This window comes from Coenobita brevimanus, chromosome 24, assembly GCF_032717465.1.
Source record: "Coenobita brevimanus isolate Jiangsu-jjx chromosome 24, ASM3271746v2, whole genome shotgun sequence".
NCBI classification, from domain to species: Eukaryota; Metazoa; Arthropoda; class Malacostraca; order Decapoda; family Coenobitidae; genus Coenobita; species Coenobita brevimanus.
Window position 1 is genome coordinate 20,088,804 of NC_136977.1, and position 18,523 is coordinate 20,107,326.

General features: G+C 43.2%; 1 protein-coding gene and 1 non-coding gene across 2 annotated transcripts in view; both read left to right on the forward strand.

The window, feature by feature from the left end:
- Ca-beta (Calcium channel protein beta subunit) overlaps nt 1-18,523 on the forward strand; it is a 719,185-nt gene that overhangs the window by 570,724 nt on the left and 129,938 nt on the right. The gene's annotated exons all lie outside the window — the stretch shown is intronic.
- On the forward strand, nt 5,800-5,918 carry LOC145393634 (5S ribosomal RNA). The gene has a single exon (XR_013896231.1). It is a non-coding gene; the product is annotated as a 5S ribosomal RNA (ribosomal RNA).

Here is an 18,523-nt window from a genome sequence, read left to right on the forward strand (position 1 = left end):
TTCTTGTAAGTGCCAGGACTGTACATAATGAAGTCAGGTTGTACCTATCTTCAAGTAAGTATAAGATAATGATTCACAGTGAAAAAGACACGCAAATTGTGATTGATGCTGAAGTAATAAGTAATCAGAAAAGTGTACTGAACATTGCTATACCTTCCCAGCATAAATACCTGAGTATATCTTACACAGAAAACGGCTTTCTCTCACGTACGTGGTGAGCGTGAGAGAGCAACTATACCTGCACACGAGTATGCGGGACTCAATAAAACTAATTTTCGAGCCTCAGTGACCATTTTAATGGTGAAATTCGTTGTTTCCACATCAAAATCTATCATTTTAGCCAAGAAAAAAAAAAGTCAAAAAATGGCTGGCACTGGGGTGACCCAGAGGGCTAAAAATAGTTGGCACGCAGCAGGTTAAATAAAATTTTCCTCACTCATACTGAAAGAATACACCCATAGTTTTTCCACGATAGTTTTTGTCAGAGGGGTGGTGGTCTTCCGACTCTGGCTCCTTCAATGTAAGGATACCTTCCTCATTGCTATTTGTTGCAGCAATTCTATAATATTTCACTGTGTACTTGTCATTGGACTCATTGGTCTTCTTCAATGTCTGTCCTATGTAATGTGTAGACCTCTGGCACTTGCTGTAATTGAATATTGTCACCACATAGTCCCGTTCCTTTAACACCAAATCTGTGGTTTCTATACATTTTTCATTCTCCATTGTACGTGTTTTATCCTCTCTGGTACTGGCTTCACCTCTGTCTTCTTAGATTTGGACCTTAGAGAATGCTACCTCATCTGACTCTTCTGCTAATTTAACGATTGCCAGATCATCTTCAGTATCACCCTTTGCTATTTCCATATGTAAACTAGTTTACAAAGTAGTAATAATCACTCAAGCACTTATTTTGGTCCCACTGGCAGAAATCTATTATTTAAACTGATACCATGACTACCTCACCAGATAGGCTATGCTGATATACCCCACATTGGAAAAAGGCTAATTAATCTATATATTATATCAGCTAACTGTTTATGGGCAAAAGGTACTGTATAGAATCTGAAGTATGCAGGAGGTATACTGGTTTGATCCAAATGGGCTTTCTGGTTGCCACACACAGACTTAATTCCCAATACAAAATTCAGTCATTGGAACATCTCTCGTATCTCTCTTATTAGTCAGTAGTTTACAACATAATAACATCTGGCTTTAAATTAAGCCTTTCATCATAAGGAAAATTGTCAATACAGCAAACTCACGGTTATCTATCATCACAATATCTGGTGCAGCTATCTTGGCTCCATCAAAGCAATTTCCGGCAATTTTTATGCAACATCCAGCACTGAAGCGGGATGTAACCAGCAGTCCAATGCAATATCCAGCATTGAGGAGTCTCAACTGGCTCGTAAGCAGTAGCCAACTTGTGTCAGGGGAAATCCCGAAACTCAGTAGCCAATGAAAATATCTGCTATGCATCAGCCAATCAGAATTTGTTATAGGCGTGGTTTATGTGGCGCACCGAGAATACCACTGCGCTCTCAGTCTCGCCTGTTAATGTCATAGAGTTTGCCTAGTGCTGTAACCGATACAATTTGCTGAACCAATATATCGCTGATATTTGCTTCTTTTGCCATACCGAACCAATACCAATATTTATTGTCGATATCGGGATATCAGATTTGGAGGGAAGAAGTATCAGAATGACTTACTGAATATTGCAGTCGTTGTTTTGCGTAATTCTGTGAAAGAATGTTGTTACCCCAATACTGTTTTGTAACTTAACCTCCAAATGCCAGGCAATTTTTTACGGCTGCCAGCCTCTCTGAATGGGCAATTTTTCCAAAATTTCTTATTTTCTCAGAAAGTATATCTGTTAAAGAAACAAATTAAAAACCATATTACCCACCAACTCTTCATCTTTCAAATGAAAACATTTCCAGGCCTGTAGGTGGTCCCACTGATGAGTAGGAACATAAAGAAGACAGATTACTTGCAGCGCATTAGTCAGGATGTGGCCAACCTGTTGTGCGCGGCCCTGACTTCGGGCCCAGCAGCCACACTCTGGCTAGCATTTGTACCACTGACTTCCCAGGGAGAGCGGTGCTTTTGTAATGTTGCCCGACCTCCCTACGTGGAATTTCCCTACTCACAGCTATGGTTATGGGTCATTAACCAGTTCATGTGACTCGCTTATATGGTCTTCCGGCCGTAACAGCGTCGTACTTTGCCCAGTTTGTGTGTGGGAGGAGGTGAAGGTCACAATACTTACCCACTTTTCCCTCACTGTCTTACAACTTTGCACTTTGGAAATGCTTTGAGAGGAAATTTCCTTCTTTCCATTTCACTTTTTCCTCAGCTAACATGCACTGTTGTAATGAATACCTTATTCTAAATCATGGGGTAGATGTTTGAACTATGGGTTAGGCTTTTGGGGACATTTCCTTGGCATAGGGCTGATGCTTTTCTCATTAATTATATTCTATATTACTTATTGTACTAGCACTTCATATCACATGTATGGAGCATATCACTTATTTTGCACAATAAAACAGAGGCAAGAAATATACATAAGTGCTACCACAAAAAAATTTTCTTCAGGTGCGCATAAGGTTTTCTTTCATAAGTGGTAGGGTAACTCAACATATTTACAAACACTTCACATGAGCTTTGACTTGTGTAATTATGACAAAAAAGTTAAAAAACGACACAAACACACAACACTTTCTTGTCATTGTCCGCTATTTACATACATGCTCCTACATACCTGTGCTTAGAAATCACGTTCACGGTGGTACACGAAGAAGCACTCTGAACAGAGTGCAGTCTTGCACTCATGACACTGATAGGCCGTTTCCTTATGTACAATGGGCCGAAGTTTTGTCTTTGAACATATGATAATGCCAGTACTGTATGGCACTCGCCTTGTAGGTGTTCATCCCAGATTGACAAGGTAATGCCTTCCTAGGTACTGTGCTGGCCATCCTATCAGCCGGTGGCACCTGGTGCTTTTGCATCCTTCCACCTGCAAATTCAGCAGTTCTTCCTTATACTTCTGTAAGGAAAGACTTTTACCCACAGCCTCCTTGTAAAGGATGTAACTGTTGAGAATTTGGTATCCTGAAGGTACATGAACGCCTTTTTATGCCATCTGCAAGACTTCCGAAGGCAATCTAATACTCCAATCTGCATATCAGATTTATCCACGAGTCGCATGTTGACATTGTAGTAATTGATGGCATCTGGCTTCAGCAATGGTTGCCTGGTCCTGTAGACTAGCTGTTTTGCCAGTGTCCTCCATAGCCCCACTGTGAACTGTGGTAAGCATATTCACCTTTCACTTGTCATGCCAGTGAATGGCCAGCATGCTACCACATTTCTGTGTTAACAGAGCACCTTTCTCAGTATTTCTGGGAATGATGGATAATTCCTTCTTCGGGCATGAACTGTACCACAGGAACCAGTCCCGTGTTGAAGCAAATACTGTCAGTGCCAGAGAAGTGTAGTAATTGTTGGTGTACAGGATGTGGTCTTTGTGGAAGTGCCTGTCCCTAAGCAGTTTTACCACAGCAGCAGAAAACCCATGGGACCATCACTAGGTATATCCACATCTGTATCCGAGTACATTATCACGCCAAGCGCATATCCAGTCTTGCAGTCGCAAAAGATAAAGAACTTTAGGCCTGGGCAATGTTGTGTGGAAGGCACATACTGACTAAATGCTAAATGGACCTGGAATAAAACAAGCAACTCGTCAATAACCACTTTCTGAAATGGCCAGAAAAGCCTGGTACAGTATATGACTCCTTCAGCATGGCAAGAAGAGGCCTGATCTTCCATAACCTTTCAGTTAGGGCTGGGCTATAGTTCCTGTTAAAGTGTAGGAATTGAGAATGGCCAAGTACCTGTCCCGGGCCATATACTTACCAAAGACAGGTGTGTGTAAAATTTTATCCACAGACCAATAATCGTGCATGACATGCTTCTTTACGTATGTCATTATCATCATCAGTGCGAGCCACACATACATTTCCCCCACCTTCACTACCTCCCATTCTTTCGTTTTTGTACTCGGGAACAGGGACACCTCAAGCCGGTGAACAGATATAGCCTGGGGAAAGTTTATCTCCTCCACCTGGTACTGCATAATGGTGGTTGTAAAGATCGCTTGGAAAAAGGACAGGATGGTTGGTTCTCCTGACCCCAGGTTCTCCCTCTGAACATATGCCCCTGTCACATCAAAGGCATGTAGGGTAGGCTGGAAACCTTCACCCTCCTCCCACACAAAAGTGTCAAGCCTGCCGACGCCGGGGCTGCTAGGGCATGATCGGGCAGGAGTAAGGCTCCTCTTGGCACCGAGAACACTCCCATGACCATGTGCATGCCCATGGCCACGGGCTTGGGGGGAGGGGAAGGAGAGGTGGAGGTGGGGGAGGACGTGGGTGATGACTCACCTGTAGCAGGGACTTCCTACGGTGATGCTGGCTGGCTACATTTCCTCGCTGGTGTCAACGACCTCGTTATCCTCACATACGAAGGGCCAGGTTGTGGAGAAATGGCTCTTGAGTGCTAGGTTGTGGTGAAAAAGGTCATGGCAGAGAGGGAAGGTGACCTTCTCGTTCGGAGCGTGGTGGAGAGATGCGGCCACGCCATTTATGTACGACATGACCGTCATCACCACCACCATCTCCTTCACTTTCCACACTTCCTGGCGTGTCCTCCTCTTCTTCTGCAACAAGAGTGTCACTCGTACACCTCTCCAGCCTCCTGAAGCACTTTCAGGTCCTTATCTGACGTGTCTGAGGGAGCAGGGGTGGGCGCACATGACACATCACTCTCAACGTGATAACTCCCGCCGTTTTCTGAGGAAGCTTCACCACTTTTGGCAAGAGTAGACACAATATCATCCATTACACACCGTAGAGCACTATCACTAAGCCCTTTCCTCTCATCCTTTGGCAAGAATTTGACTGGAGTAGAAGATGCAAGTGGGCCGCGGGCAGTGGGGACAGAATCAGGCGAGGAGGATCCTGAAGACATTGTAGGTTACTACAGCTGGCCAAGGTGCAGGAGAGACTGACTCACACTCCAGTGTGGTGGCAGGAGTATACCAAAAACACCCTTTGGTGACGAGATAAATTGGCGGCTGCTTCAAACAGTGGCATGATAACAAGTGCAGCTATAGCCGTCACCTGGCTTCCTGATCCTCACACTTTGCATCAGATATAACCGTCACCCGGCACCTAGGGGCCAATAGTCTTACTGAAACTCATTAAAGGTTCATAATAATAAGTGGGTGAGTGGGAAAGGGAAGGGGGAGAAAAAAAGTTGAAGGCCGAAAGCAGCTAGCTAAGAGTGTAGTATAATGAGTACTGGTGGTTTGAATGTGTGGTGGTCATGTGGGCTTATGTATGTAAATAGTATACACACAGTCGAATTAAGCGCAAACTGCCTTCATCCATTAATTATTATATTTTTTAATTAGTTGTAACAGTCACTGCTCTCACTGTAATACAAATGAAGAAGTTATTTACTGCATTTAATAAGAAAGAAGTCAGCAGATGGAGGCAAAAAGAAAATAACTCTGAGATGAGGTGATAGTGACGTTTGGCTACTTCATTTTGGCGCAGCTTATACAGTGAAACAATCCTTAACCTCTTGCCTAGGCTTCTTCATTACCATGCTATACATACAAAGTTTGCAATTTGGTGTGTGTGTGTATAGAATATATATATATATATATATATATATATATATATATATATATATATATATATATATATATATATATATATATATAACGGCCATACCACGTTGAGTACACCGCTTCCCGTCCGATCAGCGAAGTTAAGCAACGTTGGGTCTGGTTAGTACTTTGATGGGTGACCGCCTGGGAACACCAGATGCTGTTGGCATAACGTTCTCCCTACATGTCAAGTGGGGTTGGTGGAGGATTAGTGCCCCTCCCTGTAGAACAATTAACTCTAAGCCCTTGGCCACCCCGTTTGGGATACATGGCGTCTGGCAATGAATATATATATATATATATATATATATATATATATATATATATATTGTGGTAGGTGGGGGCACTCATCATCCACTCACTCAGTGTAGTGCTGCTCTCAGGTGTCTGCCCTGTCCTCTCCTCATCCTTCTTTCCTTCCATCTTCTGTCTTTCTTTCCTTCATTCTTTCCTCGTCTTTCTGCCTGCGGGTGACTTTACACTCCCTCTTCTTTCTTTCATTCCTTCATTCTTTCCTCTTCCTTCTGCCCGTGGGTGACTCTACACTGAGTGACAAGCCAAATGGTTTCCTGTACACCAGGAAACCATTTACTATGCTGGGTGGTAACCATATAACCAAATTTTGGCGCCTGGTGGCTTAGTGGGTAATTATTGTGCTCCAATCGGATTGAGCCGGTGAAGGTTTATATCCAAGGGATGGTTGTTGTTTATTGCTCACGTAATGCCATTCAGGGATGTGAGGCTGGTCACTCATCTTAAATGTCAGGACCAACTGCCTAGCCCCGGGCTCCTACGCCCCTCATGGGGCAACGTAGGATTGGATGATGGATGGATGGACATGGATATATATATATATATATATATATATATATATATATTTCACTCATCTTAAATGCCGAGACCAACTGCCTAGCCCCGGGCTCCTACGCTCCTCATGGGGCAATGTAGGATTGGATGATGGATGGATATATATATATATATATATATATATATATATATATATATATATATATATATATATATATAATAGATACATATATAATGTACGTAGATACATACAACATACATAGATATACCGTAAACACAGAGGGACTAGGGACTCCCCAAGGGGGGAATCACACCAGCCGTGAGCTGATAGGTTACATATCTAACACTGCTTGGAATATGACCTTGACCTGCTTTCACCAATTTTGAACTCATAGGAGACTTTCACTCTTACTACAAACCTGTAAAGTTTTGTGATGAATCTTAAGTGGTTGCAAGTTATCTTGCTGACAGACACACAGACCTTGACCTACTTTCGCCAAATTTGAACTCATATATTTTCATCCCTACTAAACACCTGTAAAATTTTGTGATGATATCTTGAGCGGATGCAAAGTTATCGTGCTAACAGACACACAGACAGACAGACAAACTGATATCTATTTTCGTAGAAGATTTTCATCCCTACTACACACTTTTAAAATTTTGTGATGCAATCTTGAGCGGTTGTGAAATTATCGTGCCAACAGACACACAGACCTTGACCTACTTTCACCAATTTCGAACTTGTGATCGATTTTTTATCCCTACTACACACCTGTAAGATTTTGTGATAATATCTTGAGCGGTTGCAAAGTTATCTTGCTAACAGACACACAGACGTACAAACCGAAAACAATACCAGCTTTGCTAACGTGGCTGGTAAAGATGGCAAATTGGAAAGTGTGAACGTCACCTGATGATGTGTATGTATTGGCAATCATTTGTAAGCTACTATGGTCCTTTCGCAGCAAGAAGTCCGTTCAGGGTGTGGCAGAAGTTGGACTTTCCCCGAGTGCGACGTTGCCAATTTGACCACCAATTATCGGATTATCACTACCTACCCCCATCCCACCTGTTTTTTCCCCCCCCCTCTCTCTCTCTCTCTCTCTCTCTCTATATATATATATATATATATATATATATATATATATGTATATTGTATATATTTATTATTTATTTTCAACTTTTTTTCCACACCACCTATGAGGTAAAAGTCTAGGCGCATTTTATTTTTAAGAAGTTTCCCCTGTAGGCCTAATCCTTTCTCTGACCCTGGGTCCCTCGCCGACCTCGGCGTGGCAACATGGGAAAAAAGTACTGCCGCGTGTCTTAGAATTCATTCAAATCGTTTTTATAATTCTAAAAAGTGGTACTCAGTGTACTATATAGCTTCCTTTACTATATACAGAATATAAAAAACAATTTCAAATAGCACATAGATGGGAAATAAGAGAGAGAGAGGCATGTACTACAGTTGATTTGGCAGCATCGCTAGAGGTGATTCACCAGGTGGGCCCCACCCTGAATGGACTTCTTGCGGTGAAAGGACCATAGTGTTTGTGTGCATAAATGACGCCCAGTGTAGCACAATGATTATACACCACACAGCCTCCATACATGATCACCACATTTCCTCCACACTTTGCACACGGCACAGTGGCTCCGAGGCTGATATGACCTTTTCACCCTCCTTAAACCACAAACCCACACCTAGGGCATCACTCGTGCCTAATCCAATCAGGTCACATTTAATCCACGCCATGAGGAGCGTTTTCCAGTTGTCTATGACCAGAGTTCTAGCTACCCAATCACAGTCGACCTAGTAATGTGCACACAGCACCAAAGGCCTGTGTGAGTGTCATGTGTACAAAGCACTTGAAGCATTGCCTAAGGCCTTCTTCCCACACCTTGCTCCATCAAGGGAACAGCTGTGCCTCTTGCCTATACATACACACCACGCGCTATCTCTAACATACCTCTCAACACCTGCACTATCTGACTCCCAAAAAATACCTATCTTGCCCGCTAAATAATCGTGGAGTCCTGTACTCTGGTTCCAGCTTAGATACTATGTAATTCTCCCCAGTGAACTACCTGTGAATGTGTGATACTGAGATTCTGATTATTAACACTTTCGTGCATGGATAAGTTAATAAGCTCTGTGGGACACGACGTGCCGGCTTTTCTCCCTCCCCCCCCCGCCCACCACACGCTCGAAATATGTGTATTCTCGGCTTATTTTCACCACCCAAACATATTTATTTTGCCACAAAACCCCTATATTCCTATTCGTCAATGTTTGTTCTACATGATAAGCAAAAAAACACACACACACAAAAAAAACACTATATGTACATTAGGACCATGTTAATAAATATTCAGGAGCATTCATCTCACTTCCCAACATCATAAGTCGAATGTTTACTAATCTCTACATGTTTTTTCTTAGCTTTCGAATGCCTGAGGTCCCAGTTTGTTACGAGGTATGATGTTCAAGTAATAAGCGAAAAAGTAAAACCCATTTCTGACAGACAACATATTTTTTTATTCGGGGAGCTCTAGTGAAAAACTTTTCTCGGCACTGTTATGTTTTTTATTTTATCATCCTATGCAGAATTTCATTGGCTTTCATTTGAGCCCACAGCAGTGATCCTAGACCTCACAGTTTTCAAGAAAAATACAAAAAACTACGGTGTACCCACGCCACGTCATGACTGTAGGGCAGTTTCCTGCCTTCCTCGAAGCTACTGCATGTACGAGTATTTCACCAGTTCTTTGTACACTAGATATGCACACTATATTCACATGATTCACTGTCACTATTTTTATAGCTGAATACTGGCATTTGTTGCAGGGTAGAGGCAGTGTAGTTGATTAGAAACAGTAGCACAATCTTCATTGGGCCAATGGCTGATAACAACCAGGATTGCTTCACAAACACCAAATTTCCTATTGCAAACACCAAATCTAATCAAAACAGTGCCCAAACACTATACACAAGCATTACTGGTATAGTGAAATATGTTGCACGGCCAGGCCAGGACGGGGGTAAGAGTGGAAATTTAACTGGTACCATCCCAGGCATTTTTGCAATTTTATACCCAGCCAATCCCAGACACTTTCTCGCGACATCCTAACGCTATGACAGACAGTGGCCAACTGATGTTACCCACCCACCCAGAACCAAACTCAGTGCTATAAGTGCTTGGGCACAGTGTTGCCAATACATTAAGGTACTCCTTAGAAAAAAAATTAGCTAGACTGAAGCAATTTGAGATGCTACAGGGCTCAAATTTTGCTGTCAGCACCATCACATCAGTGGGATTAAGTGCGACTTTTTTTATTGTTGGCACCATGCCGACGGTGGGATTGTACAGGTTAAAGGGACAGAACCGTCCAATACCTTCCCCACTCACAGCTCATTTGGTACTAAATAACCTGTCCTCTCTCTTGCTGGTATCGGGACCCACAGTTGCCAACTCATTACTTTTGACGAGGAGCAGGGAAGCTATGACACCTCCAAAAATGATGCCAATTGGCCGAAAACTTTTCCTCTGATGAAAGTTTTTATGCTTTAATGATGGAAAAGCGTCAACGAGTACAGTTGCAGCCACACCCATATGACGACATACGCGTCATCGTGCGTGGAGGGGTTAGTACATTCCTCACTCTCCTAAACTGAGTTTACTATCATTCCCATTGTGAGTATAGAACATACAAAGTAGTGAACTACCTCACTTGCTAGAGCACTACACAGGTAGCCACCTCACATTGGATTCAGCAATCCAGCAAAGACTTACCACATTCACATATGACATTAACATGTGTTTCATGCACATCGAGGCAACTTAGCCAGCAGATGAAAAGAACGAGCAGAAATTCAGGGCAGCATTGCAGGAGATACCAACTCAAGTTGCGACACTGGCACAGTCTGTCCTAACCAACTCGTCAGAAACAAGCAAGTATGCAGCACTAAAAGATAGTCTCTTCAGGCTCTGGGTTAATCTAGACAGGCAATTCAGGTGGAGCTGGACACCATCCAACCACTGGACCAGTGACCCTCAGCTCTCTGTGCACAAGTACAAGCAACTCTAGCAGCGTCAGGTGCTACTCTGTCCGAAAACCTCCTTCATCATTGTCTTCTACAGTTTATGCTGCCCGAATTCCCCCTGCACCTGGCCAGCCCATCACCAGACTCAACTCTCAAGGAGCTCTAATGAAAGTAGACTTCCTCTACGAAACACAGGACTTTTATAAAGTGTCTGCACAAAGCGGCATACCAGACATACAGAAAATAAGTGGTGTTAGTTCAGTTTCCCAAGGCAGTATTAGTGCAGTGAGTCAAAAAATTCCAAAAGTATTTGAAGTTTGTGCCATGCTTGAACAAATCATAGATAAAGTTAAGCAATTGGAAGTACCCTTAAAAGCCTCATGACCATTAACCCCAGTGTCTCACAGAATATGTTCCACAGTGCACCCCTCTGTGTTTTCCCCACCACGTTCCCCAGTGCATCTCCTAACACACTCCTCAGTGCTACCAACAACAAACCACCAGTGCAAACTCCTATTTGAGCAAATCATAGGCACTTTGGCCAGGAAGCAAGGCATGCACCCCCTCCTGCATCTTCTCAGGAAGCAGCACCTGCTGGAGACAGTCCCTGTAGTGTCTCCTTCCTCATTACCCACAAAAACGTAAGTGGCGATCCCAAAACCCCTCAGGCCCAAACAGAAGTGCAATGTCCAAACATCCCAAGTTCCAGAAACTCCCCACAGCCAGGTTACCCGGGGATTGGGCATTGCTCTGGGTGGGAGACTACCTGATGGGAACGCAGTACCCAACTGACACAGGCACTACCTGCAATATCGTCCCCCCAGCCCTGGGCCAGCCCTCTGGAAATCATCCCCTCCATATTCCGTGAATCCTACGCCAGGGAGTAGACTGTAGCACCAGTCACGCAGGGCAGTACTCCCACAGTGGATGGAAAGCTGATGACAGGGAGACCTGGAGTTCCCATTTCATCAGCCCACAGGACTAGTTCCTGACCATCCCCCTTTGCCGTACTTTTTCAGTGTTACAGTAACATAGAGAGTAGGTCAACATGTTCTCCAATACAAGTTTCTCTTACTGTCAGCACCAAACTACATGCACATTACACACCACACTTCCTAGTCAAAATTAAAAAAATTGCATCATTAACCAAGCCTCGGAGTCCCCAAGGGGGGTGACCATAAATGCCCCCACCATCTGCCCCCTCTTCCAGTGATGGCTCAGTGAGTAGCCTGGAACCACTGTCTGACTCACTGCTTCATTTCTGCAATATTTGCAGCCCTTCCTCTAACATTCTGTTGAACACCACCTCTCCTCGTGTAAACCTCACCTTCTCTTCTTAACTGAGACTCAGCTGTCTGAGGCAAGTGATAGCAAACCCTTCTCAGTATCCTTCTACTTTCTTTATATTCATACCAAAGCCAAAGGTGGCTGTTGTGTATATATGTACACACAACAAAAAACCTATAGTTACACCTTCTGCGCGATATAAAATGACACACGAATGAAGGTTTTTTATAACAGCCTCCTCCATTGGTATCCCTGCGTGTGTTTGTTGCATATTTATTATAAGCTATATCCATTGCTTCTCCCATGCATATTTCTACCTCATCCTATTTGGGAACTCACCCACTGTCAGGCTTACCAACCCTAGCGAGACAGCCAGGTTGTTCAGTATGAAACACATCGGACCCCCCTGTAACGATAGTTTTTTTGCTGTGTGTACACAACAACTTATCTTGCTCACGTGTTCCTGAACATGATTCTTCTGAATTTTCCACTCTCTGGCTTTGACTTTCCTGTCATTCTCTGACTAAATATATCTGTACTGTTTACTTATCCCCTAATTCTACTGACTATGAAATATTCTTTGACTATCTTACTTCTATTATGGAACATATCCTATCCGTTTCTCCTTTCTCTGAAATCTCCGGTGTAGGAGATTTCAGTGTTCACCACCACCTTTGGCTCTCCTCTCCTTTCACTGATCCACCTGGTGAACAAACCTAAATCTTTTCTATCCTTTATGACCTAGAGTAGCTTGTACAGCACCCTACCCATATCCCTGACTGCTTTGAGAGAGTTCCAACATACTTGACCTCTTCCTTACAACTAATCCATCTGCTTACACTGTCAATCTTTCCTCTCTGTTGGGCTCCTCCGATCACAACCTCCTTACCTTAACCTGTCTCATTGCTCCAGTACAGCCTGTGGACCCTCCAAAGAAACATCGGTTGTGGCACTTTGGAGCTGCTGACTGGGAGGCCCTCAGGCCGTACTTCTTTGATTTTCTATGGAATAATTATTGCTTCCGTGGCCAGGAGCCATCTGAGTGTGCTTTGTGCATTACGGAGGTTATTCTCTTGAGCATGGAAACATACATTCCTTTCTCATATCCCTTGACTAATGCAAAAAAAACTTGGTTTAATCACGCATGTTATAATGCTGTCCACATCAAGGATAGGGCCAACAAAAGGTACCGGAGCCAGCCCACCCCTGAATCACATTTTTTTTATGTTTCTGCTTGGAATTGGGCTACGTCGGTTCTCCATTCTGCTAAAAAAAAAATTCATCAATACTAAATGCTCTCAACTCTCCAACTTGAATTCTTCTCACTCCTTCTGGTACCTTGCCAAAAATCTTTCTAACAGCTTACCTCAACACCCTTCCCTCCCCTTTTCAACTCTGATGGCTCTGTAGCTATTTCTACTGATAAAGCAGATCTCTGCTCAGACTTTCTCCTCCAGTTCCACCTTAGACGATTCCGGTGCTGTTCCTCCATCACTTATCCCCTCGGACTTCCTCATGCCTGACATTAAAATTCCTCATGCCTGACATTAAAATTTCTTCAACTGATGTATTTTTTGTCATCACTGGCCTCAGTTTTAACAAGGCATATGGGCCTGATGGGGTCCCTCCATTTGTCTTCAAGAACTGTGCTTCTGTACTTGCACCCTGCCTAGATAAACTTTTTTGCCTTTTTCTATCAACTTATACATTTCCTTCTTGCTGGAAGTTCAGCCAGCCCCGAAGAAGGGTACCATTCCCAACCCTCTAACTGTCACCCAGTTGCTTTAACATCCTGTCTCTCAAAAGTTTTCAAGCCTATTATGAACAGAAAAATTTTAAAGCATCTTTCCTATCACAACCTTCTTTCTGATCGTCAGTTTGGGTTCCATCAGGGACGCTCCACTGGCGATCTTCTCACCTACCTTTCAAACTCCTGGTCATCTTCCTTTCGGGACTTTGGCGAAAGCTATGCCATTGCACTTGACATCTCAAAGGCTTTTGATTGAGTCTGGCATAAATCTTTAATTTCCAAACTGCCATTCTATGGTTTCTATCCTTCTATCTATGCCTTCATCTATAGCTTCCTTTCTGGCCATTCTATAGCTGCTGTTATAGACGGCCACCGTTCTTCTAGATCAGGGGTCGGCAACCTTTTCAGTGCGAGGGCCAGAGAAAGCTTCTAGGAGTAGCCTGCGGGTCATGTTTGAGTAAGGCTCAGTAAGCCATTGTCTGATTTGGGCGGGCGGGCGGGACAGGACCTACCAATACGAGTAACTAGTGAGTGTGAATGTTGTTGTGAGCTTGAAAGCTGGGTGAAGTGGGTGAATGAAGAGAGAGAGAGAGAGAGAGAGAGAGAGAGAGAAAGAGAGTAGCAGCAAGAAATGCACTTTATATTATCTACATTCCCTAATGATAAAAGTACGCTTCAGACTAAGAAAGTTTGATGCATACCTCTTCTCAGTACGAACTCCTACGCCACGGAGACTGGCCGCTGGCATGACCGTTACTGACTGGTGAGGGAAGGCTGCTCATGGGACGTCACATGTAATGCAGAGTTGCCAGATGCCACGATAGTGGCCAGTCCCACATCGGCGCCTCTCGACATGATCGCGTGTTGCCATGTAGTCATTTTCTCCCTGGTGATTTTCTGTGGTGCTTCTGTGGTAAAGATCTCAGTCATGCAAATATGCCCCGCGCTACCCGCCGTGATCATGTCGCGAGGCGCCAACTTACTTATTTAGTTGGCTAGGCTGTTGCGGGCCGGATTGTTATATAAATATCAAGCAGGGTGACGGGCCATGAGTTCAGACTCTGTGGGCCGGATCTGGCCCGCGGGCCGGAGGTTGCCGACCCCTGTTCTAGATCTATCAACAGTGGTGTTCCTCAGGGCACCGTCCTGTCACCAACTCTCTTCCGTTTATTCATCATTGACCTAAGCTGTACATCTAATCCTATTCACTCATATGCCGATGGTTCCACCTTTCACCTTTCCATTCGGTTCCTGCAATTTCCATCTCAGCAGTTACTTCAACAAACAAGGGATGAGGTTATGGCACACCTAATGTCTGACTTGGCTTGTATCTCTGACTGGAGTAAAAGTAAACTTGTTTTTAATACATCAAAGACTCAGTTCTTACACCTATGAACCCGACAATTCTTCCATAGGAGTACCCACTAATATTTGATAATATCCAGCTCAATCTTGCATCATCCTTAAAAATACTCAGGGTTTCATAATCTCGGGATTTATATCTGAAAGATCATATTACATCTCTTGTAAAATCTGCTTCCAAGAGATCAGGTGTGCTAAGCCAATTCCGTACCTTCTTTACCCCTGCACAGTTGTTGACTTCATACATGGGTTTTATTCGTCTCTGTGTAGAATACAACACTCATCTGTAGGGAGGCTCCCCACATACAGCTCTTCTCAACAGGGTGGAGTCAAAGGCTTTTCACCTCATAAACTCTCCTCCTCTTCCTGGCTTCTTTCAACCTCTGTCTCTTCGCAGAGCTGTTGCATCTTTATCTCTTTTCTATCGCTACTTCAGTGATCACTGATCCTCTGAACTATCTGCTTGCATCCCTCCACCTCTACGACGGACGCGTAGCCCCCATCTAGCAACAAACTCTCATCCCTTTTCTGTCCAGCTCTCTAATGCAAGAGTTAAGCATTACTCCCAGTCCTTCATTTATGCAACAGGTCATCTCTGGAACTGTCTCCCTCTGTCCGTATTTCCCTACTTCCTATGATCTCCAGTCTTTTAAACGCAGTGTGTCCAGGCATCTCGAAATGAACGGGTCTTGAATTTGGCTCTCTGTTGTATTGTCTTTGTTTTCTTCTCGGAAGAAAAGGTCTGTGGGCTCCTTGCCTTTCTTCCTTGCATTAAAAAAAGCAGACATCGAAACTACTTAGCATCCCTGTTGACAATAGAATATTCTGGTCAGCTCTTAATTCTTTCAATAATAACATTAACAAGTCAGCAACCATTCCCCCACTAAAGTCTTCAGATGGCAACATTACAAATGACCCTCGTGGGAAAGCAGATGTTTTTGCCAGTACATTTGCCAGAAATTCTACCATGGATGATGCCAGCCAGACCGTCCCAGTACTAGAACTTGACTCTCTCGAAATTGTTTCACTTAAAATACAGATAGGATACATAAAGTCCATCCTAGACAGTTTACCTGCCAACAAAGCTCCAGGCCTAGATGGAATTCTGCCAATTGTTTTGAAAAAATATTCCCATGAACTTGCGTCTGTTCTAGCTAAATTATTCAGACTATGCATACTACTTCTTCATTCTCAAATTCATGGAAAGAAGCCAAAATCCACCCAATTCCGAAGAAAGGAAATTCACATCTTCTCTTGGTAAGGTATTTGAAACTTTAATTAATAAGCACATAGTTAAACATCTTGAATCCATCAACTTAATTAATGATAGACAATATGGTTTTCGCCACGAAAGATCAGCCACTGACATGCTCAATCTCCTAACTCATACCATCCATCAATCAATTGACCTACATGGAGAAACTCATGCAGTAGCCCTTGATTTTCTAAAGCTTTCGACAGAGTATGGCACCGTTCCCTGCTGTCCAAACTCCATTGCTATGGCCTAACGTCTTTTGTTCCTTTAATTTCCTCATATTTCAGTGACAGGAAAATAAGAGTAAAAGTAGATGATGCATATTCCAATTCCCACTCAATTAACGCTGGCGTGCCGCAGGAGTCAGTTCTGGCGCCAACCCTGTTCCTAGTTCATATTAATGATATCTTATCTGTCACCCACAGTCCCATCCACACATTTGCAGATGACTCAACACTACATAGTTGATTCACACTCAGACACCCATTTACAAAGTCTAATATCTCTACCTTTCAACTCAGTACAGCCATCTCCATAAATCAAGACCTATCTACCAATCAGTAAATGGGGACAAAACAACCTTGTCTCATTTAATGCTAGTAAAACTAAATATATACAATTTACTAATAGACAGATATTGCCAGATTCGTTTATTACCTTCAGTGCTACTAATATTCCCATCTCCAAAGGTATTGAAATTCTCGGCGTCTCACTTAACAATGCCCTCAGCTGGACCTCTCATGTTAGATCACTTGCTAAAACCGCCTCGAAGAAACTTGGATTATTGTACAAAGTCCGTAACTTCTTCACTGACGAGCAGTTAGCTATAATTTATAAGTCATGTGCGCTCTCAGCTTGAATATTGCTCACCTTTGTGGAATGGATGTGGAGAGGTTGTATTAAAACAACTAGACAAAACTCAGAACAAAGCTGTTAGAATTATTAACAACCCTGACATTACAAATACTCTACCTCCCCTACAAGTAAGAAGGAATGTTGCCTCCCTTGCATTATTTTACAGATATTTTTATGGCAAATGCTCAGACGAAGTTGCGTCCATGGTGCCACCTCTCCATGCCTTCCCTCGTGCTACACGGGCATCTGGTAGTGCTCATGACTGAAATGTCACTCAGCCATATTGCAGAGCTTCTGCCTATCAAAATTATTTCATTCCCCGAACTGCATCTCTTTGGAACTCGCTTCCCCAGAGTTGTTTCCCTCAAAACTTCAACCTACAGCTGTTCAAGTCTAACTGTTACAGATAGTTTATGAACAGAGGACACCAGTAATCTGGTGTATGGATTATTTTTTTTTTTTTTTTCTTTCCTCTGTTCTGTTATTTAATATATAAATAAATAAATATAAAAATATAAATATATATATATATATATATATATATATATATATATATATATATATATATATATATATATATATATATATATATATATATATATATATATATATATATATATATATATATATATATATATATATATATATATATATATATATATATATATATATATATATATATATATATATATATATATATATATATATATATCCCACAGACCACCACCACCATCATCCCATGTGGCACACCTCACCCCCTCCACATTCCTCAGACCCTACGCCAGACACCACACGCCACCCCCTCCCACAGACCACCATCAAATCCATCCCCACCACCACCACCCCAACATGTGCCACACCTCCAACCCCTGACACCTCAACCCCTCCACATTCCTCAGGCCCTACACCAGACACCATACCCCACCCTCTCCCACAGACCACCACCACCATATGCCCCACTGTCCACCACACCTGACCGCCCCACAGAGAACACTCCCCCTTCACCCCCCCATACCCCCCCAACTGCCATCACCTCTGAAACTGTCTCGGCCACACTACCTAACGACATGTCATCTATCTATCTATCTATCCATTGCCAGACGCCTCAATCCCGTTTGGGGTGGCCACAAACAAATCGCCTCCAAGTCGCCCTGTCCCCCGCCATTTCACTGCCCTGCTCCCAACTCACACCCCCCTCTCTCATATACCTCTCCACCCCATCCATCCATCTCATCCTCGGCCTCCCCCTCCCCCTTCCCCCCTCCACCTCACTCATATACACTCTCTTCGTCAGTCTTTCACCCTCCATCCTCTCCACATGGCCAAACCACCTCAGTGTGTTCCTCATAACGCTTCCTATCACATCCACATCCACACCACAACGCTCCTTTATATCCTCATTCGTCA